Here is a 17,530-nt window from a genome sequence, read left to right as displayed (position 1 = left end):
AGAAGTCATGATTGCCAAATCTCATAAACCCACATTTAATTCACAATAGAACATAAACAACATATCAGATGTAGAAACTGAGCCATTTTACCATTTCTTGAAAAATATTAGCTCATTTGAATTTGATAGCAGCAACACATCTCAAAAAAGTAGGGACAGGACCATGTTTACCATTGTAGACCATCCCCTCTTCTTTTAACAGCAGTCTGTCTGGGAAGTGAGGAGACCAGTTGCTGGAGTTTTGGGAGAGGAATGTTGTCCCATTTTTGTCTGATAAACTATTCAAGTCCTGGATCTTCTTTACCAAATGCTTTCTGCAGGCCTGTTCAGCATCTAGGCTCTTCTACTGTGAAGCCATGCTGTTGTGATGGATGTGGCATGTGGTTTAGCATTGTTTTTATGTGCTATGCAAGGCCTTCCCTGAAAGAAAAGCTTTCTGGATGGGTTCATACGTTGATCTAAAACCTCTTTCAGCATTGGTAGCGTCTCTCCAGATCTGTAAGCTGCCCAAGCCATAGGCACGAATGCAACCCCACACAATAAGAGATTCAGGCTTTTGAACTGTGCTGATAACAAGCTGGATGGTCCCTCTCCTCCTTAGCCTGCAGGACACGGTGTCCATGGTTTCTGAAAGAATAACACATCTTGTTTCATCCGACTACAGAACAGTTTTCCATTTTTACCTAGGAGCTTTGGCCCAGAGAGGATGGCAGCATCTCTGGATCATGTTCACATGTGGCTTTTTCTTTGCATGATGCAAAGCACGCATTTTTGGATGGTACAGTCAACTGTGTTGACAGGCAATGATTTCTGGAAGTGTTTCTGAGCCCATGCAGTGATTTCTAGTACAGAATCCTGCCTGATTTTGGATGCAGTGTCATCTGAAGGCCTAAAGATCATGAGCATCCAAAATTGACATTCAGCATTTTCCCTTTCACAGAGCAATTTCACCAGACTCTCTAAGTATTTTGATGATATGATGTACTGTAGATGGTGGGATATTCAAAGTCTTTCAATATTTCTGACATTGTACCTGAATTTTTACACACAGATTTTCACAGATTGTTGAACCTCTGCCCAAATTTACTTCTGAGGGACTCTGCCTCTCTAAAATGCTCCTTTTATACTCGGTGATTTTACTGAGCTGTTGCCATTTAACCTTATTATTTGCAAAATGCTCCCCAAGCTGTTTTTTCATTGGTACCGCTTACTTTTCCAGCCTTTTGTTTCCCTACCCCTATTTTTTATATGTGTTGCTGCCATCAAATTCAAAATGAGCTAATACTTTCCATGACATGGAAAAATATCTTAATTTCAATGTTTGATATGTTGTTAAAGTTCTATTGCAAGAAATATGGGCTTACGAGATTTGCAAATCATTGCATTCTTGCTTTTATTTACATTTCACAAAGCACCCAAACTTTACTGGAATTTTAGTGGTAGACATAGGAAGAAAGTCTGGGTGCAAAACTTGAAACTACAAAAAATTTTCCTCTTAAACATTTTCTGGAAGTTGCACTACATACTGCTTTGTCACCGAGCATAAACACACCATTATTGTTTGAGCAATAAATCAGGTAGCATTTGGAGCTTTAGAGAAATTTCCTTAATATAAAGTAAAAAACATAAATGAAATGTTAAAACAATTATTATCAACTGACAGGCCAAGTTAAACGGTATCTGTCAGTCCATCCGTTGGTTGTCTCTTTGAATCAATGGGTTAATTTTGCACCATCAATAAGAAACAGCCAAAAAAGATGCATGTATCAAGATTTGCACTCAAGCAGACAAGAAAGAAAACAAAAGATGAATGCAGACAAAACAGATGCTGCTTGCTCAATCTGTCCATAATTTCTTCACGTTTTTGACAGAAGCATTATTATTGATGAGAACCATAAATCTTGGCATATTATTTGTTCTTTATTAGGTTAGTTTTACAGCAATATCCCGCATCTCTCTCTCTGTCTCTTCTGTCACCCCTTAAATCCATCAAATGATGCAGAAAATCAAACAAAAAAGCTTTTTGGTACAGCAGAATAAATGAGCCTCAGCTGATACAAGTCAAAGTCTAAAATATGAACAGTTCACAGGAAAATACCTGATGGATTATTTGTCTTTTGCAGAATTTTGAGATATTTCAAGGTATGTAGAAAATAAACATCCATATCAGACATACAAAGAGCAACAGTCTCGCCTTTTTGGGGCTTATTTTTGTCCTTATTATGAATTTTAAATCCAAAACTGACAATCTTAGCTTGGTCCTAACTATTTTAGTAAATTTCTCATCAGCTTGCCACTAAATGTCCATGCTTGGTGTCCACTAGGTACTATACAACATATTTGGCCAAGATTGTTTGCTAAGATCAGCTGTCTGCTACTAAAAATAAGGAGTATGGGTGATTGTTATCATGCATTTTCTTAATCAGAAGAGTCAACTATTTCCCTTAAAAAATATAATTATGCATTTTTAGCACAGAAATGCTCAAGGCATCACCTGGGCTTACAGTGCTCTTAGACAAAAAGTTCAACTTTTAGATTGCCTTATTGATCATCAGTGTCTCTTCTTCCTCACCGACCAATTAAATCGAGCTGGGAGGGGCTTCTAATCTAAACTTTGTGAAGGAGCAACTCATCGGACTCGTCTTTTGTGGGTTCTGTTTCCAGAGTAAGAGCTTATGCCACAACTCAGTTCCTTCTTAAATTAAAGCAAATTTAAAACAAATCTGTTGGTCTCTACTGAAAATAAAGGACCTAGCATCAGCAAACACCAATGAGCAGCATTCTCAAGCCTCAACAGTCCATCCATCCAGTCAGTATCCATGCCCCTTATCTTTTAGGGTGGCAGGAGGCTAAAGCTGATCTCAGCTGTCATTGGGCCAGAGGCAGGTTTCCTTTAGACTGTTCTTCGGCCAATAACAGGGCTGACACAACCAGCTGCACTCACTCAAATGTGATATTTAGAGTCACCAATTTATAACCTTGCAAAGTTGATGGATTGGCCTGACTCCATCGTCTGTCATCAGGCAAATCCATCTTGAAAGCTCCGATCAACAATGTTCGGTTTGGTTCAGACCAATCAGTGTCATTAAAGAACATTAGGCAGTGGCTACAGGCTGGGTTTTGTTGCATGATGAGCCAATAACAATGGATTCTGCCCAGTGTAGCGGTTAGCTTGGATGTAGTTTTAGTATAGCAGCAGTTTTAGCAGATCTGGATCACATTTCTTTATATACTAAAAAAGCAAAGAACAGCACTGAAATCTTTTCATGGTGCAAAAGATGTTTTCGCTCCTCTGCTAAGCTGCTTCGGCATGAGTTTGCGATCATTATGGGAGATGGCGGGTTGTCCTGTGAGCTCGTTGTGATTAGCTTGGATGTAGCTGTAGAAAAGTTGAATCAGACTTCAATCACATTTCTTTATTAAAACAAGAGCAAAGAACCATACTGTAAGCTCCTCCAAAAGAGGGTGTTTTCACTCTTCTCCTGATTGGCCTCAGCACAAGTTTTATCCACATCATGCTCCACTGAGCTGCGCATGCGTACGACTTTACTCTGTCTTGTCACTCTCATTTTCCAGGACGTTCATCCAATCCCCTTCTGAGAAATTTTTGAAGAGTCCTGCCAACTCCAGAGCCCAGAACCCTTCTTGCCGTGAGGTGACAGTGCTAACCACTGCACCATTGCGCATGAACAGTGTCAAAATGATAGATTTAGAGGACAACTGTTCTGTGGTCAAATGTAGATTATTCTGCTTTTCTTACACTTTGCAAAAAGACAAACACTCCTGTTTGAGAAAAAAATGTGATGTAAAGCAAATATTTTGCAAAAGCCATATCCTTGGAAAAAAATATCCCTGCATAACTCAGCTTTTGGAAGACTTAAATACTCCTCCATTTGTACATATTAATTATCATCTAACACACATCATCAACTGGGTGGCATTTGTGTATGATCCATGAGGACAACTAGGTCGGTTCTGCCCTTGTAGATGTTTTTTTCCAATGCCAACTATGATCCAACTTGTGACTCCTTTCTTGCACATCTTTCCCGATTTCTGACTCTGTTCACTGTTCTGTCTCTGCAAAAAAGGCATAAAAATAAAAGGACCAAAACAGGGGCAAAATAGAGAAAATAAAAGAAAAAAGGGAAAGAAGAAGTGTGTCCTCAAGGGATGAGAAGGAGAGAGAGTTTTATAATTTGTTGTTTTTTCATTGTTTGGGTCTCAGCTGGCACAATGTAAGATGTCGTCTGTGTGAGTGAGAGTATTTGTGAGACGCAGAAGTGTGCGTACTCACAGTGTTACATCAGTACTAAGTGAAACTGCCCTGTGAGGTCAGGATTTACATAATGATCCTGTGTCACTGTGATTTATCGGCTCAAATCCACAGCCTTTTTTCTTTTTATTTATGTTTTTGTGCTTTTTGGTCCCCAGGGTGGAGCAGTTTGCAGCTCCGCTGTTCCTAATCAGCAGAGCAAGGCACTAACGGAGACCGGGCGAGAGTTCGATTCCCTGTGGGGCCACACATGCTAAAAATGAGAGCTGACTTTGGCAAGTTAAATGGGACAAAATATTATAAATGTTTAATTATTATAACTTAGTTCTGCGTTAGAAAAGGAGAGGAAGAGACGAGGAGTCAAATGAGAAATCTCAGGGGATGAGATGCACCATGGGAGTTGAAATGTGGTGAAGAATTAGGTTAAACACAGAGGAAAACATTTAAGGACAAATAAGCAGAAGATACTATACTTGGTGTTTACAGTACTCACCCCCTTTATACAACTACTGAAAAGTTACACTCTTAAATAAAATTCTCCTAAAATAATGTATGATTTCTTCTTGGGAATAACACAAACAGTTGTGCTGTTTTTGCATACTGACTCGTAAACTGTTGTCCATCATCATGTTTTTTGAAACAGGATCAACATTTTGCAAACGATCCAAGTCATTTCAATGATTGTTTAGATTTCCAGGGCAGTGCTCTCTCTTTCTCTTTCGCAGGAACTGCAACGTCACTTTAAACATCATGACACACCCATGCCCTCATGCAGGCAGTCTGAAAGTCCTTTCAGTACACGTTGAAATGAAATAAAGCTGCAATATACCCAGTCTAAAACAGGATTCAAGAAAAGGAGGCTCAGACAGGTGAGCCACAGGTGTGTAAAATCATGCACCAAGCTTAACATTTGTGATTCAAAATGGGTTGTTCTGAAGAGCTTAGTGCGATGGATGCCGCCTTTGCAATAACCTCCAATTTCCATATACAGCGTGCATGCAGCGTAACGCCGGCGAATCGTACTGCGGAGCACATCACTCCCTCTCTAGTCTATCAGAGCATTTCCACAGTCAACGCTCCAGACCGGCAGCGGCGCGTGCCAGGAGCACCACTCCATTTTGCTTTATTTCAGATACGCTGCTGGTCTATTTTCAGCGCCAGCCGCTGCCAAACCTCGTAAATTCACTGTCCTTCAGAAAGCACCAACCATGGAAGTCACAAGCATAGAATATCCGGTACTTTCAAAATAAAACACAATGCACAGACTCCCAGTCGCAATTCATCAATTTATCACCATTACATCTCATCCTGCAGCGAGAGCAAAGGGTCACCGAGAGGTCAGTGAGTCAAGAGCTACAACAGCGCCATTGATGAGGAAAAGTTAACTTTTTAGGATATTTAGCCTGAAATTTTACATAAAACCACAGATCCTTTAAGCTAACATTATCCTTTTAACTTCCTAATGTACTCACCCAATGGCAGAAGCAATAATACCATGGGCTTTTACCGGAAAGGATGGAAAATTGAGTCCTAATGGTAAAATAGTCCACGGTTGACATACTATTCATGCGTGAACTTGTATTTCTCCCATGATCTCTTCCTGCTGATCAGGGCTGTGCGCTGCGGTGCCAAACCTGCGGCACAGTCATCCTATGTGGAAATTGCGGGTAAGACGGTTCATGAAATTTTGTCCCTGTTGGATATTCCACAGTCAACTGAAAGTGATACTATTAAACAGTGGAAGCATTTAGGAACAACAGCAACAACAGAAGCTGAGGACCTCAGAAGATCACAGAGCGGGGTCGACGACTGCAAAGGCACATGGTGCATAAATGTCACCAATGCTCTGGAAGTGGAAACATGTTCTGTGGAGTGGCGAATCAAGCCACTTCGTGTGGCAGTCAGATGGGTGGGTCTGGATTTGGCGGATGCTGGGAGAAAGGCGCCTGCTTGACTGCATTGTGCCAGCTGTGAAGTTTGGTGCTGGAGAGATAATGGTCTTAATGCTGACCATGACATTTTGACAATGTTATCATCCAACATCAGGGCCTGACCTCATAGGTGCTCTACAGAGTGAATGGGAACAAATTCCCTTAGAAACACTCCAAAATCTTGTGGATAGCCTCCCAAGAAGAGTGGAGGCTTTTATAGCTGCAAAAGTGGGCCAACTCCTTATTAAAGTACATGTATTTGAATAAGGCATCATTGGAGTCCCTGTTGGTGTAGCATTTATGACATTTGACCCCAAAAAAGCTTGATAAGTTTTGATCCAACATGTATGTAGTTATATGTTATTTGCAAAGAGTCATTCGCTCAACTTTTGTGGATGGGCCTGCTGTCACCTCTGTCCATATGACCTTAAAATGTGCTTGTAAATATTAAGTTTTTTGTTTTTTTCTTTTTTTACAAAAGTGCATAAGAATAGGAAGAACATTAAAAGGGAACAGCCTGACTCACTCACGTGTTCATCTCCGGCTCTCTCAAACTTGTAAATGCATTTATTCATGGTAATGGTTTTTATATTTAATATGCACGCTGAGTGCTCTCGCTGTGGTTGACTTCAATCAGACATACATTTTAATTAATACGTTTGATCAGCACTTTAATTAATTCATCTGTTCGTAGGTACGTTCTTTGCTTCCATACTCTCTCCGTCAACAGGATTTAAATTTTTCAGCTGTGATCTGTGCAGGTGTCTGCCACGACGATCAGACTCAGCTCAAAGAGAATAAAGCTCCTCTGAGGTCTCAAACATCCCAACGGTGTCAGCATGTAAATGGATGGAGTCACTCGATCGCTCTTATTTCAAGTAACTAAAACCCCAAAAAGGAAGAAGCAAGTTACAAACGTTCTCCTTTACATTGGAAGGCATACATCGGCCATTGTTTGCGATGCAAACAGTTTAAATGCTACTAAAAGAACCGTTTATGTGTATTTGTTTTTAATGTTTGTGAATGTGCATGTTTTTTTGGTGGGCATCAGTTAGCGTGTTCTCCATTAGCATGAGCGAGCCTTCCCATCTCCCTGCACTTCTCCCTCTGTGTGTTTCTATAGTAACCTTGGCTAAAATCCAAACAGCCGGCAGGGCCCTCTGAAGGGCACTACACAGACGAGATGAAAGATTTCCACCAGGCGACTGCAGCTTCCAGGCAACAGATAAATGTGATTTTTAAAGGAGGACATGCTTCCACTGAGCACAGGAGCAACAGTGAGTATCAGGGTGACAGCGGCCCGTCCAACATTTTTATTTTAACTAATAATAACCTAGTTTCACATTTACTGACACGCTTATCAATGAAATCTCTGGGAAAAACGAGCGGAAGTCCCGTAAAGCGGTCGGCTGAGCGCCGTGAGCGCTGCAGTCAACATCTCGCTGCAAAGCTTTACCTCAGATACGATGATTTTGTTCAGAAGAGAAGGAAACAAAATCATTTTTAACCTAACTATGGATTTGCAAGGTGGCTCCTCATGTCACTCATATTCCCACTCAAGTATGTCACTGCCGTCTGCAGATTGATTCTGTCTGTTCTTCACCTTTTCTCCTTTCTCATTTCTTGACACTGGGAAAACCAAAATGCTTCGGTCAGAGCCAAGATTGTTATAGTTAACTTAAACTAACTAAATAACTAAAACTAAAATTCAATAATCATTTTAGTTAACTGAAACTAAATAAAAACTAAGCTTTACAAAAAAAAAAGAAAACTAAAACTGTACAGTGCGCTCACAAAACTAACTAAAATAAAATAAAAATGGAGACAAAATATTGTTAGTTTTAGTCTTTGACACAACCATACTGACTGGCACTTACACCCAAGAATGGGGAGTGTAAAATTGCCTGATCTGATTGGTTATAATTTCACACAGTGGTAGTTTTATGTCTTGAGTTGTATTCAAACATCATCATTAAGTAAATAAAAATTAAGTGAAGAGTAGCCTTTTTTAATATGTTTTTTAAAATGTATGACACTCACCTAGCCCCGACATTTATCCATAAAAAACTAAAACTGAAACAAATAAAAGCTAAACTAAAACGAAGCTTTTTTGCTAAATAAAATCTAAACTAAACTAAACTAACAAACCAGCAGTCAAAACTAATAAAAACTAAACTGAAATAAAACTCAGAAAGTGAAAATTAAATAAAAATATAAACTAATAAAAAATCCAAAACTATAATAACCTTGGTCGGAGCCTCTACAGTACAAAACTCACTTAGTTCTCCTTTGCCACTTGTAACACCCACCATTTTTCGTGCTGGCTGATCAAGCAAGGGAGTGGAGTGCAAACGTTGATGGGTACACAAGGGCCAATGACCACTGCAGTTCTCTGCTCCACTGAAAAAACTGCACTTTTGCCCTGAAGACCTGTTGTTTAAAGCTGTCACATGTCCACGACGTATTGCTTCAGTTAACAAAACTAATGATACCTTTACATCTCTACTGAATGACTACAGAGGTAAGTGCTGCTTCAGAGAACACTCCAAACACACAAATCCCACCATCAGTGCTGGCACCAACTTTCAAAAATAATCATCATTGCAGAGAATAGGGAGAATATTCGCACAAGGACAGTTCACAATGCTGTCTTGTCTCTTTGGCACGTCCCAGAGGCGCAGTTCTTCTCTGCTTTGCTCAAGAAACGAGCAAGATTTTTTTGTTGTATATCCTATGTCCTCAAGTCATTTTTCAGCTATCACACTGTGCCACCCTCTGACACGCACATACCCAGAGGAGGAAAATTTTAAAAAAGAGAGAATGCGGGTAGAGAGAGCGACTTGTTTTGCATTAACTTTACAAATAAACTCGCCACTGTGCATGAATGACTGTACATTTATGAGCATTGGGACAAGATGCTGCTTTTAGCCGGTCTCCGCTCACCTAGGATCAGTGTTGGTACTAGATGTGTCCGGGCTGAAAAAGGTGTCCAGCGCCATCTGGTATGATTGGCTGTGATGACGGATCATGTTATTACTAACTGGAAGTTTAGGAAGTGAACCCGTTAGTTTTCTGTGAAGCTAACTTTGAAAGCTAACGTAAGCAACATAACGTCATTCATACTGTAACTTTGTATTCATGTTAGAATTACCGTCTTTGAACCTTCCTTATATTTTGAGGTGATGTTGACTGTATGAGAAACATGATTTTTATTGAAATATTTTAACCTTTAATCTTGTGCATAAATGTGTAATTCTTTTGCATTTATTAACTAAAAATATTTTTTATCATAAATATCTTTCTTTTGTATGATTAACATTTATTCTTGCCAAGAAAAGAAGAGTCTTTCTGGAAAAAAAGTTAAAAATCAGCAGTTTTAATGTAAAACAAAATAATTGTAAAAGTTTATGTCACTTTCAATATAAAACAGAAAATTATCTATCGTTAACAGAATGGTCAAAATATCTATCAATCATTCAACTTGGCTGCATTGTGGTTTGTCCATGTGGAGTTGCTGTAGTCAACAATGTATGGGGCAGATTCATCAGCCTGGACAGATCTGGTACCTTCATGGTCTTTGTGTGATTGAGCATCCCCCGGAGCGTCACGCCACTACAGGTGACGACAGCAGGAGACTCTGCCCGCACAGTGCTCAGTTGCTGATGGTGATTTTAGGCAAAATTAAATGCAAATTAGTCCCGTACATCCAACAACATAGAAACTGCAGCCTGACGTGTTCGTCACGTAACAAACATCACATGTCCTTGCAATGGGATTATTGCACTTGCACACATTTTGTGGCTTTAAAACAATCTATCATTTAGCCCAGGTGCAAAGCATCCACTCAACTCCAAAATACAATACAAAGCATGGACTCCTGATCATAAATCTCATCCCTATACACCTCAGCATCATCAGTCCATCAGTTAGATTACAGATGTAACACCACATCATGGATGAAGCAAAGTTAACTTTAGAGGTGGAAAACAATAGGATTTTACATGAACCTTTTAACTTTCCAGTGCAGCTCCAGTCTTCAATAGAAGTCCTCCAGGCCTCTTGGTGGCACTATGTTGAAGTGGAATATGGTGACATGAGTTTCAGGGGAGACACAGGCGTGTCAGGATTAATACAGCAGAGAATAACAGGCAGAATTATTTTTATACGGATCATTTACTTAGCTACACCGCTGCTGTGTGGAAATTTGTTCAAGTTAAGCCTAGAGGGTTTGGTCTCAAAACAATCTTAAAGTAAGAAGGAGTCAGGTGGGTCTATTATTCCCACACTCACTCTCAGACTCTCAGTCTGGCTGTCGAAGCTTCAGCCAGCGATGAAGTCTGCAGCTCTGAGCATCACTGTTTCTGTTTGTTCCCTGAAAGATTCATAAGAGCCACATCCACATGAATCATTCACTAAGGAAATGATTGTCGTAAACATGAAGTGCCATCCCTGCCACTGTGCGCTGAAAAATTCATGCTTTTTAAGGCATAAATTATGACACGGTGCTCTCTCTCCCTCTGCTGAGGGAGAAGAGGGGGGGCGGTGACTTCCTCCCTGTCAACACAGTTTCTCCTGATCCACTCACACCTAGATTCATTTACTGAAAATTCAAGAAGGGCAAAATTCACAGATTCATTCTGTTTAGTGAGAATAGAGTGAGACAAACATCTTCAAAGAGCTTAAAGAGAAAGTCCACTAATGTTCAGCTGTGTGAAGACCTGGGCCTGGTTCCAAGAACACTTGACCCCAAGTGTATCAGACCATGCCTGTCCTTGAAGAGGTGGTCTTAGGCAAAACTGATGTTCACTCAGGCATGTTCTGCAGGACATGTACATGGAACATAGCCTGAGTTTAGCTTGGCATAAGTAAAGCAGGATTACTGTCTTGTTTTAATTCATTCAAGTTCATCATTCGTTCATGTCCTCCATTACCTTTCTCTTCTCGCTCTGATGATCAGCTGATTACAGGCATTTACTCTTTTAAGTACCAAACTAAACTCAGATTCTGTCACAGTCTTGTTGGGCATCATCATGATGCTGCCATATTTTAAATCTGTTGTCCTCTCTTCCTGTTGGCCTCACTAAACCTCCAAATACTTGCTTTGTAAAGGTAATTCTATGGGTTTCTGGCCTCCCACAGCATGAACTGATTTCTCTTTAGCTGCACTCCATGTGAAAGTAGGAAGAGGCTCTTGACTGGAGAGAGGTCTGGCTGTAGACCGCACGTCTCTGATGGCCAGTCTCAAAGATTGTACACCGTATATGTCAGAAAGGATGTCCTAATTTGCAGGTACAATGTCTGGCAGTCACATTCATGAAATAACCACATCGAAAGCATAAGAGATGAAGAAATGTTTAATAAATAAAACAAAAGGATCAGGGGTCTTATCCGGGATTAAATTATGTATAGACCTGTTTTGATAATAGTTACACCAATGGTGGCCTGCTTTAGCCTCATTAGCTTTAGCTCAGGCTAGCAAAGCTACACCAACTATGTCTACATGAAAACATAAGCAAATGTAGCTAAGTCTGCTTGAGCAATGTGAGCTTTAGCAAACGTAGCTTAAGCTAATGTAGCTATGTAGATAACGTAGCTATGTAGATTAGCTGCTTTGTGAACTTAGCTTTAACTATGTTAGCTCAGTAGTTATGTTATCTGTAGCTTAGATAGCTTTTGCAACATAAGGATTAAACAAATGTAACTAAAGTTAACTTCAGCTGTTTTTACAGAGTTTTCGCAATAAAAGCGAAAAGGAATGCCTGTCTCTGTTCCTCAATGAGCAATTCACACAAAGGTGCAACAGAGCCATGCACGCCAGAGCTTACACACACACACCCTGTCGTCTTGTAATCAGATGGCAGCCGCTGCCCAGGCTGCTGCTGTCAATGAAACTCGAAACTCTGGATTTCTCGGTTCAAAACTTTGTATTTTCTAAATGAAATACAGGGAAAATAACATGAACATTCATTTTGATCGATAAGATCCAATGGACTTTTTTTCCTCCATGTTTCTGAGTTGAAGGTCCAACTTTAAGCAGAGTCACAGCTAGGGCTGGAAGATTATGGCAAAAATAATAATCACTGTTATTTTGATTGATATTGAAATCACGATTAATAAATATGATTATTCATTGATTTCAAAATTTGAGTATTTATTAAACCACAACTTAAAAGAAAAATCAAAAATAAATCAGTAACAAGTAAAATAATAACAATATATTAAATAATAGCAATAAAAAACAATAAATAAAAATAAATATCCAATCTACATGCACTCCTTTAAAACTTGCAAAATTTGCAACATGCAAAAAACACCAATAACACAGCCAAAAACACAACCCAAAAATACTCTTTGAAGCACATGTTAATCCTTTTTCTTCGATTATAATGTTTTTATGATCATGAGAAGCCAAAATTGAAATCACGATCAAAATTCAATTCATTGTCCAGCCCTAGTCACAGCGCACGTATTTACGTCGGAGGTTTGGAAACTTCAGAGTACCGAGCTCACTTGAACACATCATGGAACTTTTCAGACGCTGCTGGGAGCAGAGATGTGTCTGCTCTCTCCTCTCCTGTACAGAGTGTGATCAGCTCTCTAACCTTGCAGTCTCTCCAGTTAATCCACATTATTCTTTGTTTTATCCCCCTGTTGTTTTCTCCGATGAAATGCCACTCGATTAAACCGCGCTGGTTTTTAAATCTCCCGTTTATGGAGACAGCAGCGCACACTCGCCATTGCGGAATGCCATGACGTCCTGTCACACTTGTGGAAAATTCTGTTACGGCTCTGATGCTACCTCTGGATCTGGATCAGAGGTGGGGCAAGATCGACCCCCCATTGCAGAACGGTCGCTTTCATACAGAATGACGTTGCGGAACAAAGGCGTAACAGACACAGAAAAGAGAGGCAGTGTGAAAGTAGCTTTAGCCATGCAGATAACATAGATACATATCTTATGTAGCTGCTTTGTGAGCGTAGCTTTAGCTATGTTAGCTATGTACCTACATCAACTACATAAGCTATAGCTAAGTTAGCTTTGCAATATGAGCTTTAGAAAATGTAGCTAAAGCTAACTTTACTACTCAGGTAACATAGCGACATAGCTTATGTAGCTGCTTTTTGTTATACTTTATTGCAGGCTCTAACATATATGTAATCAAGTTTAATCCGTCATTTCTTTCATCCAGCCATATTCATACACTTTCTGACAAATAAAATACAAAGAGGGGAAAAATAAAAGTAAATAGAGAAAAAAAGAGTAGTAACTTCAGGAAACATGTAGCTTTTTTGAAAGCTTAGCTTTAACTACAGTAGCTAAATGAGTTTCTGTTATGTGAGCTTTAGCAATGTAGATATGCAGAAAATGTAGATTTGTAGCCTAGGTAGCTGCTGAGTGTAGCTCTAGCTACATTAGCTCTGTTAGCGGCATCAGCTACATTATTTAAGTATCTGTGGTATCTACATAGCTAAAGCAGCTAACAGAGCTACATAAGTAACGCTGCTTATGTTAGAATGTTTTCATGAATGAAGAGCTTTATTGTACGTTTTGCAACCAGAATGCTCAGAACATAAACAAATGTCACCCAGTTGATAATGTAGGTGGTTGCCATTGTTGATTTTTCTTCTTTGTAGCAGATTTGCAAGATAGTTGCTTGCATACTGCCATGCTTGGGCAGGAAGCAGACCAGCTAGGGAGAGGGGAGGGTGAGCAATCATGCTCGGGCACAATATGAAACAAAAGTTCATAATGTCATTGTCATCATCCTCTACTGCTCACTAACATGGAATTTACAGAATATTTCCTGCTGCATGCACACATCAGCTCGATTGACTTCACTAAGAGACTCAACTGGGAGGCTGGAGGGGTAAGAATCCAGGTAAAGAGAGGATAAAATTAAATCAATGTTTCCCCCACAGATCACCGTTGAAATTTTAGGAATTTTCTGGAATTTGGGGGATTTTATACGCGTATGAAAACATTAAAAATCAGACAAAAATGTCAGACAAGGTGCAACGATAACTTCAGTTTCTTTTATTCTGCCGTTCTCACACACCGGTTCCTCTCTCAATATCACTGCAGGGTTTTTTTTAATTCAGTTTTTCATTTTCCAGTGCCTATGTGTTCCTTCCTCTCTCCTTCCTGCTCTCGTTGCCAGGACTTGATTTTTTCTGAGGAGTGTGTGGTCCTATCTGTGCGAGCATGTTCTCGTCTTTGTGTGTGTTCCTCTCTCCCTCTCTCTCTCCGTACATTCGGCCCTCACCTCGAGGCGAGTCGATCCTCTTACAGTAATACCATTGCCTAATCTCAGAGGCGTATCAGAGGGAGCTCAGAGCGCTCAGCACTAATAGGTTCACACAAATGGGATCTAGTCAAAAAGCTCCCAATCCTCCTGCCTCTGTAAATATGGAGAGCATTATCTGAGTCCGCCCGCAGGCCTTCGATGTGGAACTGATGCAGATTTGACAGAGAGACTGAGAGATAGCGGCCAAAAAAAAAGGTGATTTAACATGCTGTTAGCAGTGTTACAGCAGTAATTTTATTGGTTGTAGGGATGAATCGAATACAGTTTCAACTTTTAGGAAACCCTGATGGAGTCATTCAGGCAGGATTTCAACATCAACGGTTTTAGGATGTTATAATATTAGGCGAAATGTTTATAACACCATATACTTTTATCTTTTGAACCCTACGTTGAGACCTGAAATTTTTATGATGCTCTTCTTTTTTTAGTTCAACCACTCCTAATCCCTGTTTGTTGTTCAGTTTACAAAAGAAGTGCACTGTCATTCATTTACAACCTACTTCAGCATAGAAAGCCCTGTTTTTGCACCTTTGCGCTGCAAATTTAGATGCTAAGATGTTCTTAAAGCAGACAAAAAGTTTGCTAGGATCAACTGTGGATGACAAATGATGAATCCACGAAATCTAGCTTCCTCTTATAGACAGCATGTATTTGTTAAGGTGAAGATGACAAAGACGTGAAAAGCCAAATAATAGTATTGACTTACAAGGTTCAGTTATGTTACTAGATTTTGCACCAGTGTGACCTCTAGTGTCTATGGCTCATTGTCTGCTAAGTGTAGAGTATGAAGTCATGTTGAGTACTGAAAGTGCTGACACTTTCAAGGAAATAAAGTTTAAAAAGCTTGGGAAAAATGGCCGCAGACATGGATTAAAAGCCTCCATCTAAAGTATGAAGGAGTAGTGTCAGGCAATACTTGAGTATGGTCCGTTTCCAGCACAGTTTGGTTCAGTACAGTTTGACACAGTAAACATTAAGCTCAGCTAGCCTCTTAGTTAACTACAAGACTCCTGTCTTTCTTTATCTGACAAGACATGTAGTAGGAGGTCAGCATGACCAAGGGCCAATTCCATTTCTATCCCTTAGCCCTTATCTTAGCCCTACCCCTTGGTTTAACATGTTCTCATCAGGTGAAAGGGCAACATAGCATCTATGCACCACTTTCACTTGCAAACTGGCACAATCGACTATGAAGGAGGCACATAAATGTAAGTATTTTTGCCATTTATACATGATTACATAAAATAAAACTGTTGTGTTTTCTTATGTATTCAATCCTTTGCTACTAAAGATGGGGTTTTATCGTATGTTCACGTGTAAATGAAGGCTATTAACTGTATAAATATATGGAGATGATCAACACAGATCTGTAGTATGAATGAGATGGTCTACACTAGAGGTGGGAGTATCGATACTACAGTATCGATATATCAATATTTACAAAGTACTCTTTTGGTATCTCTAACAAAGTACCAAATGAGTACTTAAAAATACGCCTTGCCACCATGTCTCCTCTGAGTGCTTCCCTGCCTCTCTCTGCTCCAGACTGTGTTGCCTTTACTGCTTGTCCCTGTTATGGGACTTTGGAGACCAACTGGACATCCTGCCGTACCATGTGACTTTTGGGACCAATCATTTAGGAGTAACAGGTAGTAGCTCCACTTGGGCGCATATGAACCCTGTCAATTTTCAAATTGTAAGAAAACATGACATATGAGGCCACGTGTCAGCACCACAAAATGTACGAAGACCAAATCGTAGAAACGTGAAAATATACGTATTTCTATGAAAATTTTGATGACTTGTATTCTTAAATTCTTGCTTGAAACTAATGATGGTAGTTGGTTAATTTATCTCTACTATCTGAACTGAGACTACTTTCTTCAAAAGTATTGGTATTTTATTGAAATTCAAAAAATTTGGTATCCCCCTTCTCTCATAAACTATATTGACCATAACACATTTGAAGAAGGCATCTTATGTGAATTCTTGTGACCTCTGATGATGCAGCTGTTTATTGGCAATTTGTGATGACGTAACGGCAATCAAGTGGAGTCTTGTTTCTTAGGGGAATGTTGATACCTCTTAAAAGGTGTTAAAAGTGGCAAGAAAGGTGGTGAAAATGACCTAATATTGGCACAAAGGAGGCAAAAATGGAGTTTGAATTGGCTAGAATGGACTAACAGTGGCAAAGAAAGTTGTGTGAATGGATTGAAAGTGTCAGAAAGTTGTTAAAAGTGGTATAACTACGTGGTGAAAATGGGTTAAAAGTGACAACAATTGGGAAAAATAGGTTAAAAGTGATGGAAAGGTGTTAAAAGTGTCAAACAACATGGTAAAAATGGGCTTAAAGTAGCAAAAAAATGACATAAATTGAAAAAAATTGGCAGAAAGTGTTGGAAAGGAATTATGAGTGGTGAAAAAGGGTGAGAAAGGTTGTGAAAAGCTGTTAAAACTTGGCATGATTAAACAATTTCATCATCAGACCGAATATCTTGATAGGTTTTTCAGCTCTAAATGAGGTAACTGTTGGCCAGGATGCTAGCATCAAGGCTATTGATCCACGTCTATTGGCATTGTAAATAAATTACAACTGGGGGGGGGCCCATTTACAGGTTTTTTTCTTTTTAGTTTCCCAGCTAGTTCTGTGGGCAGGCCTGACAGGAGACTCCTAAGAAGTCCAGGGTTGGCAAAGATTATATAGCATTGCTAATAATTTCCTGGAAAAAAAGATATTATGATAGCAAATACAGTGGACTTTTGAGAACAACAACAGCCAGTTTGAAATTATACAAAACCAGTCCATCGATCTTTATAGATGTAAATATGTTTTTGACTAAACTTTGTATTTAGACTGTGGAGACTTTTTCTGAAGCAGCAGGACTGTTTGTGATGGATTATTAGGATCAGGAGGGAACAGAAGAGCTTCTAATGGTGTGTCACTTTTATTTTTGTTTGTTTGCATTCTGACTAATGTTATTGTGGCTACTGTGGTGGTTTTACCCTGGAATAGTTAACAT

Source organism: Cheilinus undulatus, linkage group 17 (genome assembly GCF_018320785.1).
Source record: "Cheilinus undulatus linkage group 17, ASM1832078v1, whole genome shotgun sequence".
Lineage (NCBI taxonomy): Eukaryota > Metazoa > Chordata > Actinopteri > Labriformes > Labridae > Cheilinus > Cheilinus undulatus.
This window is presented reverse-complemented; position numbering follows the sequence as displayed.